Below are 10856 nucleotides of genomic sequence, written 5' to 3'. Positions count from 1 at the left end.
CATAATCACATACCTAGCAATAGCCTCAACTTGAGCCACAACAAAAGCTGCACTGACCCCATTTTTTATCTCTGCCTTCTCTCTGTTCCTTCTATCTCCTTTTTCTTTTCTTTGTTTCTTTCAAGACCTTTTCTCCCTCTGACATACTTTCTTGTTGTTCTGCAAGGACCCTCTGACCTGTCCTAATGGCTCTAACGGCTTCCTCACATCGTTTATCCTCTAAGCAGGCAGGGACCATTCGCCAAAGAGGTTTTGTCCGGGCTTAAGCTTGCCGTCTGTGGCTTCTCTATCCCACACAAAGAAAAAAAGAAATAAAATTACCAGCCTTGCCCACAAAGGATCCATAACTTTTGGTTTCTTCACAGTGGCTCTCCACCTAGGCCCATATCTTTCTTCCTCATATCTGGCTGCCCCTTCCTCTAATTCCTCCTCCTCTGACTCTGACAACTCTTGCTCAGAGTCACTGCCAGCCAGTTCTAAGGCTTCTAATTCTTTTAATGGATACAAAGTATCCTCTCCGGATGACTTGTACTTCGTCCTCCGGGGCACACCTATTTTTTCCTCCAGCGGCTTTCTTCCGCCTTTTGTATCTCTTTCACTTTTGTTTTACAACCTTTTCCTTTTTGCACTCTCCTAATTTCTCACTCTGCTCCGTTTCTGACATGCTCTCTTAAATCCAAAAAGGGGCATGCCTCTCGAAGCCTAATTTCTGACTCCACTCTGCTTCTGACATGCTCTCTTCCATAAAGGGCATGCTTCTCAAGCTTACCTTTAATTTACCTTCTCGTAGTTCTGAATACTCTTCAGCACACTGAAGGGTCCCTCGCACCAGCGATGTTGGTTTCGGGTTTTGCACCACTTATCCTTGGCCCAAAGTCTAAACCAGCAAGAACGGCGCGTGCGGCAACAAGGATTCTTCTCTGAACAAGCCTTTACTGTACAGCTCTCTTGAACAGGGACAGGGGACCCCGAGGGAGGAAAAGGCACTGCTTATATATGCTTAGGAGACACGTGTCGCTACCCGATTGGTGCAAGCCCCAATGCCCAATTTGCATGCCCTGAGAGCGGGCTGTGACTTGCTTGGCTTATGCACACTGCGTCCTTCAGGGTGGACAACAGCTGTGCCCTGTACTAACAGACAACAGCTGTGCCCTGTACTAACAGACAACAGCTGGTATGGGTGGCTACCAACACATATGGCTTCATCCATAAGATGATTTCCTGTTGACTTAGCAACAATGCTTAAGATAAATGTCTAGAGAGAATGGCTAAGCTAAAATAATGCTAGTAGGAGTCAAGATTGTCCTGCCTCTGAGATATCATAGAAGTCACTTAGGCTATTGTAAAGAATAAGTGACATCCCTCATAAGAATAGGTTTTATGTGCTAAAAGTAATGCTCAATGTTTCAAGGGGCATTAGTAAAATCTGAGAGATGTGCCAGAACCTGTCTCCTAAGGCAGTAAAGTATCACCAGGCTGTGAAACATTATCATTCTTGGCATTCCATGAGGAGCAGCTAAGCCCCTCATACCAAGGAAGAAGGAAGTTTAACTTCCTGGCTTCTTAACTTAATTGAACTTAACTTCCTTGGCTTCCCCAGTACTTATCTATATGCACATGGCAGTTTTGCCCTCTATGAAACGGCTTTACTGTTATGCTAATGTCAATTGCTAGAAACTAAACTTATAAGATTTAGGCTTCCTGGAAACAGGATTAGATAGTTATCAGTTAATGACCTTACAGTAAATTCAGGGTATTACATCTCCTTGAAGTTTTACCTGAAGCTCATTCCTCTATCAGTTATCAAAGTTCAGAAATTTCCAATCCCTAGTTTTATTCACAGTAGAATTAGATAGCCTTAGTATTATTCAAGCCAGATAATCATCTAACTAGTTACCCAGTAATTAAGACTAATGCATATTTAGAACACTTCTAAAAAATAAGTGTGTTGTTAAATTCAAGGCTCTAAGTTCATGCTGTAAATGTGAATTCTAGGATAAAATAATTAAGCACAAAGACAGAATTAAAAGTAGTTTACTTAAATATGTGTTACATTATAAAAAGTTTTATCATGTCATCCCAGATAATTTAGCTGGAAAGACATGAAAAGAGTCAGAGGAATGTATCGAGGCACCTCAGTTCTACTGTAACACTGTCAAAAATGTTTGACTGGCTTATTTTATTTCTTGATATTAAAAATCAAGTTTCCTTAAGATTGATGGGAAAGTCAGGACTGATATAACCTACTTTACTGGGTTTATGGCTGTCCTCAGCATTGACAAGACTGGAGAGAACTTCTATCTGATCTCTGACACCAAGAGTTGCTTTGTTGTTCATCAAATTACACCTGAGGAGGCCAAGTACATGTTGTGCAAAGTGAGAAAGGTCTTTGTGGACACAAGAGGAATCCCACATTGGGTGACCCATGATGACTATCCGATTCTATATCCTGGTCCCCTCATCAAGGTGAATGACACCATTCAGATTGATTTGCAAACAGGCAAAATAACTGACTTTATTAAGTTTGACATTGGGAACCTGCGTATGGTGACTGGTGGTCCTAACTTGGTGAGAATTGGTGTAATCACCAATAGAAACATCTGGCTCTTTTGATGTGGTTCTTGTGAAAGATGCCAATGGCAACAGTTTTGCAACTCAACATTTTTGTTGTTGGCAAGGACAACAAACCATGGATCTCTCTCCCACGAGGCAAAGGAATCCGCCTCACCATTGCTGAAGGGTGTCACTAACAAAGCTTAGTGGCCAGACAGAGCAGTGGGTGAAATGGTCTCTACGATATATGCTGGAGAAGCATTTGTACTCAAGATATTACAAGCTATTTTAGGAAACATGCTAGATTTAACAGCATAATGAAACTAAAACAAAAATCAAACAAACAAACAAACAAAAAACCCCAGAAAACCAAAAAAAAAAAAAATTGTTTTCAACCAAATCAGAGTTTTCTTCAACCTGGCATAAGTGGTAATTAAACATCCTACAAGACATTATAATAATAAAAAAGTTAATCGGAGACTCTGGAGAAGACAAAAGAAATTAAGAAATCTGATTAAAATCCGTACCTATTTGCCAATTGTACTCATTATCTGTAATTTTTTTTTTGATTTTTAAAGTGTTACACATTTTAAATATCATGTAGTTTAACTTACAATATTTTCTAAAAAGTGACATATAGAGACCAATTTTACACAGAAAATATCTACCTCCAAATCTCATTCCTCCTGATTTCATTAGAAATGTAAGACCCCAGTCTTTTTTTATCTTTATTAACTTGAGTATTTCTTATTTACATTTCGATTGTTATTCCCTTTCCCGGTTTCCGGGCCACATCCCCCTAACTCCTCTCCTCCTTTCTATATGGTTTCCCCGATCCTCCCCATTACCACCCTCCCCCCCAAACAATCACGTTCACTGGGGTTCAGTCTTGGCAGGAGCAAGGGCTTCCCCTTCCACTGTTTCTCTTACTAGGCTATTCATTGCTACTTATGTGATTGGAGCCCAGGCTCAGTCCATGTATAGTCTTTGGGTAGTGGCTTAGTCCCTGGAAGCTCTGGTTGGTTGGCATTGTTGTTCATATGAGGTCTCAAGCCCCTTTAATCTCTTCCAGACCTTTCTCTGATTCCTTCAACCGGCGTCCCGATCTCAGTTCAGTGGATTGCTGCTGGCATTCGCCTATCTATTTGCTGTATTCTGGGTGTGTCTCTAAGGAGAGATCTACATCCAGTTCCTGTCAGCCTGCACTTCTTTCCTTCATCCATCTTAACTAATTGGGTATGTGTATGGGCAACATGTGGGGCAGGCTCTGAATGGGTGTTCCTTCTGCCTCTGTTCTAAACTTTGGCTCCTTGTTCCTGCCAAGGGTATTCTTGTTCTCTTTTAAAGAAGGAGAAGCATTTTGCATTTTTGGTCATCCCTTCTTGAGTTTCATGTGTTTTGTGCATCTTAGGGTAATTCAAGCATTTGAGCTTAATAATAGCCACTAATAGTGAGTGCATACTATGTGTGTTTTTCTGTGATTGGGTTACCTCCTCAGGATGATATTTTCCAGTTCCATCAATTGCCTATGAATTTCATACAGTCCTTGTTTTGATAGCTGAATAATATTCATTGTAGATGTACCACATTTTCTGTATCCATTCCTCTGTTGAAGAGGGCATCCTGGGTTCTTTTCCAACTTCACTGTATAAGTAAGGCTGCTATGAAATATAGTGGAGCATTTGTCTTTTGTTATATGTTGGGGCATCTTTTGGGAGTATGCCAAAGAGAGGCATATTGTATCCTCAGGTTGTTCCAATGTCAGTTTTAATGTTTAACACTACTTTAGCATGTAGACATGTTTTTTTTTCTTGGAACACAATTCAAGATTCTTAAGTCTTACCCAGAAAGTCTTTTAATGTCTCTATGTGCCTTTATTTATTTATATGCTGTCTTTTAGAAAAGAATTATTTAATTTCCCAGCCTGGGAATTGAAATGATAGCTCTCTGTCACCCCTGTGGGTGACTTGATCTTCACAGCAGATAGTGAAGCTTACATGTGCTCTGATTGTTAGAGTAGGTCTGTGCTGCTGTCTGAGAAAAGAAACTTCTTCATACCAATTTCATTTAGCTCCTCATAGTTGATTCTTTGAGAACAATATAGTTTGTTAACTTGTTGAAAAATTACTATGAAGGCAGAATTGATATAATCAATTCTTTTTTGAATCTTATATTAAGTAGGAAAGATGATAACAGTAAAAAACATAGTTTAATAGTTCAGAGACTTCCTATAATTTTGGACATACAACATTTTCTTATTTTCTATTTTTCCATGAAGTCTGCTATTGTTATTGCCTAAAAAGTCCAGTAGAAATTTCTAGAAATGAGAATACATGGGTTAATTCATATCAAATTAATTCTGTACCTTTGTTCACTTTTGGCTGTCACAAATGTCAGTGTCAATTACAGCAATAGCTTTCTAAGCTTCCTAATTCTTTTAAGTAAGTTTGAGATAAAATATAAGGCCATGTTGATTTTGACTGAACAGAAATATGGTGCTAAATCCACATTTACATTATAATTCTAAAATTGAATGAAATAAAATATAATTAATTGAAATGATTCTAAATGTTTGAGAAAATGATGTGTAATTTAGGTGTGTCCTTATTCATATCTATATAAATCATTCATTTTTACAATTCTATTATGCTTAGAAATATCTAGATTGTTCCTGTATTTAAATATTTTTATCTACTTTTCTCCTACCTCAAAAGACCTGTCTCTTTTTATGTCTCTCTTTTCCCAAGGGTTACAATTCTTTCATTTTATTTTATTTTATTTTCTTGGATATTTATATATTTACATTTCCAAATGTTATCCCTTTTCCTTTTTTCCCTTTCTCTCCTATATACCCCGCCAACTTCCCCTGCTTCTATGAGGATGCCCTATTCCAACGGACCCACTCCACCTCAATACTTGAATTTCACAGTAGGCTCTCAAAACTCTACAACAGAAGTACCCATGCCAGACAATGCCATCCTCTGTTCCATATATACTGAGTCATGGGTCCTCTACTTGTACTCATTGGTTGGTGATTTAGTCTGGGGAGTTCTGGTAGGTCTGGTTGATATTATTGCGGTTTCGAAGGGGGGTAGCAAACCCTTCAGCTTCTTCAGTCTTTCTAACTCCTCCTGCTGTGGTCACCATGCCTGTTGGTTAGCTGCAAGCATCTCAGTCTGTTTTAGTAAAGCTGACGCTGCCAGAACCTCTCAGAGACATCTCTATACTGTTCCTGTCAGTTACTTTTGCATTAAGAAGAAAAGATTGGGTTTGGTGGCTATATGAGATGGAACCACAATACATGCAAAAGATGCCCAAAAGATAAATGACACACATGCTCTACTGTTATTAGTAGTTTATTTATAATAGCCAGAAGCTGGAAAGAAACCTAGACACCTTCAATAGTAAACATACAGAAAATGAGGTATTTATGTTGAGGCCACTAATGAAGTAGTAGTTAACACTTACATGAAATTCTTAGGCAAATGGATGGAACTAGAAAATATTCTCAAGGAGAAACTGTGTCACAAAAACACTATCGCTGACTTAATTGATAAATGATATAGCTCAAACCTAGAATAATTCATGGAAAAATTCATGGTCATATGAAGCTCAAGAAAGTCAATAGGGGTCCCTTCCACATTTAGGGTTACCCTAGGCTCAGGGAGGGAGTCAGATCCCCGTCTCCCCTAATCATCTTCAAGAGACAGGATCTTAGGTGTCCTGCCTTTCTTCTTTGGGCATCTTGGGCCCAAATGTCCTTTTTCTTTGCAATATGCACACTGATCTTTCTCCAACTGATATTCTCTGCATCTCCTCTATCATTCGGTCTTGGTCTTTTATTGCCCAGGTTCTCTGTCTGTCTAGATCCTGCCTCTATCTCTCATTTCATTCTCATCATGGCCAGTATTCTAGCCAAGTTTCTCTCTTGCTTACGCACTCCGCCTATCCTCTCTCTCTCTTCTCCCTTTTCTCTTTTCTCTTTCCTGTTTTCTCTCCTCAGTCTTCAACTTCACTTTCTTAGCAACTTACACTAACTTCAGTGATTTAGCTAACCCTTCAAGTTTCTGCAAAATTTCTCTATGATGTCTTTCCTTACCATAGTCAAATTATGGGGCATTTTCCAGCCTCAGCGACTCCATCATTGAGCTCATGTGACCAGGCTCTTCCTACCGGGCATATATTGAAGTCAAACAGGTAGTAGGGCCTCATACATGTTCGAACATTGTTTCTGGCCCTAGTAGGATTCTGTGATTATTGCAGAATGTAGGTATGTAATACACCAATATGCATTCAAGTGGAGATGGTGAGAAAACAAGAAAAGTAGTTCAGAAAATAGAGGTCCATGAAGAAGGCAAAGGTATTCACAGAAAGACAATCAAATATAATAGGCAAAAATGTGCGTGCATAAACAAAAACAAGCGGACGCCAAGAGATCATCATAAACTGAACTGATTCAGACGGAGCTCTGAGAGCTTACCAGGACAGATGAAGGGGGGAGCAGGATTCCACATCACTCCAGCCTTTCCCAAGGGAAGTAGATCAAAATAATGATTGTCAGCCCTTCTGAGGCCTGCCAACATCAAATGCCGGCCACCTGAGGCAAAAAGTCTGCCAAGGTCCTTATCTCAACCGCTGTTGTGCCTAGCCCTAACTTCAATCCAATGGTCTAGAAAAAGCCAAACCCAGAGGAGTCACATCCAAGTCTTGCATGTCAAAGTCAAGGCAATACAGAACAGCCTGGGCACAAGGACAAAGATCACAGATGCTCATTTCCACCTGTATGCAAGACCACTGGAAAACAGGACAGCTGGAGGACATTTGCTTTCCAGTCCAGAGAACTACTTTGTTCTACTCAGCACCCAGATGGCCAGCGTGGCCCAACCTAGGAGAACTATCGAACCACAAACCCAGACAATCTCCAGGCGCCCCAAATCTCCAGCAGTCCTCTGGGATGTCTCCCAGGGTGAAGCAGCCCAGAGCCCCCTGCACATTTCTCCAACAATACTCACACTGGCCACCACACAAGCTCCATCTCTACTCCAAGATCGTGAGCCACTCTGCAAACTAGAACTGTGAGCAAATACAAACCTGAGTCTGAAGCCAGCAACACAAACACATAGACACAGACAATATTCCACCTCCAAGTGGATTTCCCCAGATGAGAGTGGTCACGATCCTGATGAGCTCTCAGCAGCACCTCAGAGCAAGGAGACCCTCACTCAGCCCTGCATGACACAACCCCTCAAGAACTTGTTGGGAGCGATGCCTGAAGTTTCCATTGTTGATGTTATTATTATGGTTAGAATTAAGTATGACTGTCTATGGAAAAATCCCCAGCCAGCTGCAGAAGACTATTACAAATCTGGTGGTCAAAATTAATACAATAATAATAATATTAATAACAACAACAACAAGGATACAGACACCAATGGATAATCGCAACCTTTCAAGAAAACCAACATCTGCTGGATAATAGATATGATAAACTCAGACCTTTTGACAACCTGTCAAATTCAGCCTACTACCTGACCACACAAATATTGTGTCTTTGGCCTGTGTAAATGTTTTACTTCCCCTCCCTCCAAGCACTCCCAGTGTTAGGTATAAACCACCTGGGGAAAATAAAATTGTTGCCTTGATCAGACCTCAATTTATGTCCTCTTGTGCCGTCCCTCAAGTCCCCATTCTCCCTCCAGGCACCCCAAATATACCTCACTTACAAGAACTCACAAGACACTGATCTTGATGTAATCAACAAGAAGTTTATTGATAGGCATGACAGAAACTAGCATCAATGAGATCACTCCCACACAAGTGGAGAATATTCCAGACTGAATACAAAAAGGGTACAAAAGGAAAACCACACTGAATCACAAGGAAGAACCTCCTGTTTCATGATTGTTCTTAAGATTTTAATCTAACTTATAGTTAATCGTCTCAAGCACATGGTCAACTCACATGGTTAGCGTTAATGAAGTGTTAATAGTTCCTAGAACAAACTATTGAACCAGTTGTGCAATTACTCTTTCAGATCAGATAGTTTCTGGAACAGGCAGTTCCAGGGCCTGCTTTTGGCTCTGTTCTTTGTTCAGGCAATTTTAAACTTTTTCCTCTCACTATGACTTTTTACCAAGTTTGCACTCATCAGTGCTTGTTATTAGAGCCAGTATTATGCCCGTGTACTTTCTGATAGAGGTCATTTGGAATGAATTGAACACATTTTATTAAAAGAAATTGTCATACATATCTTCTTCTGAAGAACGGGAAATGCTGCTGCCATTTTTATATACAGGAGCAGACTGGAGGAGGCAGAGTTTGGAAGAAAACTATCAAAATAATGATGAATTTACTAAAGGAGTCTCAAACTAGCATGTTTATTTTGGAGCAAGTCACATAACCTAGAAAATCTGTGATTTCCATGATTGCAGAATCTTTGAACTCCACTTAGCCCTAGTAGCCGCTTAGATTCCAGGTACGATTCATCCGTTGTTTAAGGACTGGAGAAACATGACCAAAGACTGATGGAAAGATATTGAACAATCAAACTCTTTGATCTGAACTGATAATCTATCCATTCTTGATTTTAGGAACTGAAAGTTTGAAAATATTAAATATATACTCAGGGCATCAAAGAAGTTCAGTCATCTCACACAAAAGCATCAAAAATAAAAATCAACATATTGAACAAAATGGTTAAATTTGATTAAAGCAATCTTACACTTTTTTTGTACCAAAGCTTGAGGCATGATTTCTCTGTGCAGTCCCAGATAGCTTGGAACTTGCTCTGTAGACCAGGGTTGGTCTAAGACTCATTGGAGATCCACTCTGTCTCTCAGGAGAGTCCTGGGATTAAAGATGTACATCATCACTAAATCAATGTTAAAGGTTAATTCATTGTGGACAGTGCCATAATAGAATAACCAGGGTACGGGTAAAAAAGCAAGATCCATTTAAATTGAAAGCATAGCAGATTTTAACAGTATCCTGTAAATTTAAAGTTCAGGTGTTGTTATTATCAAATGTTTAGTTCTGCCATTTTCCCTTTATTTTGCTATTTATTTATTTATTTATTTTTTCATCTTACCACGTGAGTGTATTATTTATACTACTGTTATTCCTACTCCCTGCCTTCTGAGGCAATCCCCAACCTCCCTTCACAGTGGATTAATACGACATCTACCTATGTATTTGCTGTATTTGGTTGTGTCTCAGAGAGGTAAACATCCGTTCCGGCAAGAGTGCACTTTGTTTCATCCATTTCATCTAGTTTGGTATGATAAGCATAACAAGTGGTGGCCCTAATTGGATGTTCCTTCTGCCTTGTTCTAAATTGCTCTCGCCCTCCTAAGGAAACTTTGTTCTCAAAGTATAGCCATTTAGCATTTTGGTCCTTCACTTAAGCCATCTAGGGTAATTTTACATTTGGGCTAATAAGTCTACCAAATGAGTGCAAAATGTGTAAGCTTTTAGTGGATTTGCTACCACCAGGACATATTTTCCAATTCCATCCATTTTGTCTAAGAATTTCATAACGCCATTGTTTTGATAGCTGAGTGAAAATACTGAATGTAGATGTACCACATTTTCTAATCATCTCTTGACGAATTCAGGGTTCTTTCCAGTCTGGCTATTATAAATACGCGCAAGTCATGGATCGTGCTTGTTATATGTTGGGGCATCTTTTGTGTAATGCTCAAGAGAGTATAGCTGTCCTCAGGTAATTCAATGTCCAATTTTCTGAGGAATCTCCAGACTGATTTCCAGAATGGTTGTACTAGTCTTGCAATCCCACCAACAATGGAGGAGTGTTCCTCTTTCTCCATATCCTTGCCAGCATTTGCTGTCACCTGCGTTTTTGATCTTAGCCATTCTCACTGGTGTGAGGTGAAATCTCAGGGTTGGTTTGATTTGCATTTCCCCTGTGACTAAAGATGTTGAACATTTCTTTAGGTGTTTCTGCCGTTATTTATTCTACGAAATTGTCTACCTCTGAACCCCATTTTGATCAGAAGTTATTTGTCTCCCTGCCTTCTCATCTTCTTGAGTTTCTTGCATATTTTTGGACATAAGCCCCATCAGTTCTTAGGATTGGTAAAGATCTTTTCCCAAACTGTTGGTTGTCGATTTGTCCTAACAACAGTGTCTTCGCCTTGCTAGAAGCTTTGCAGTTTTAAGGAGATCTCATTTGTCAATTTTCCCATAAGTTTGGGTATGTTGTACCTTCAATTTCACGTAAATGGTTTCATCTCCATCCTGATTTAACTTTGATATATGGTAATCTGTCTCAGAAATTGTCCATT

General features: G+C 39.5%; 1 pseudogene; it reads left to right on the top strand.

Annotated features, from left to right (window-relative positions):
- Positions 1–1040: 1040 nt before the first annotated feature.
- LOC116911982 lies at positions 1041–2783 on the top strand (annotated as a pseudogene).
- Positions 2784–10856: the final 8073 nt, after the last annotated feature.

This window comes from Rattus rattus, chromosome 11 (assembly GCF_011064425.1).
Source record: "Rattus rattus isolate New Zealand chromosome 11, Rrattus_CSIRO_v1, whole genome shotgun sequence".
NCBI classification, from domain to species: Eukaryota; Metazoa; Chordata; class Mammalia; order Rodentia; family Muridae; genus Rattus; species Rattus rattus.
The sequence above is the reverse complement of the archived record's forward strand: the minus strand, read 5'-3'. Positions and strand labels throughout refer to the sequence as shown.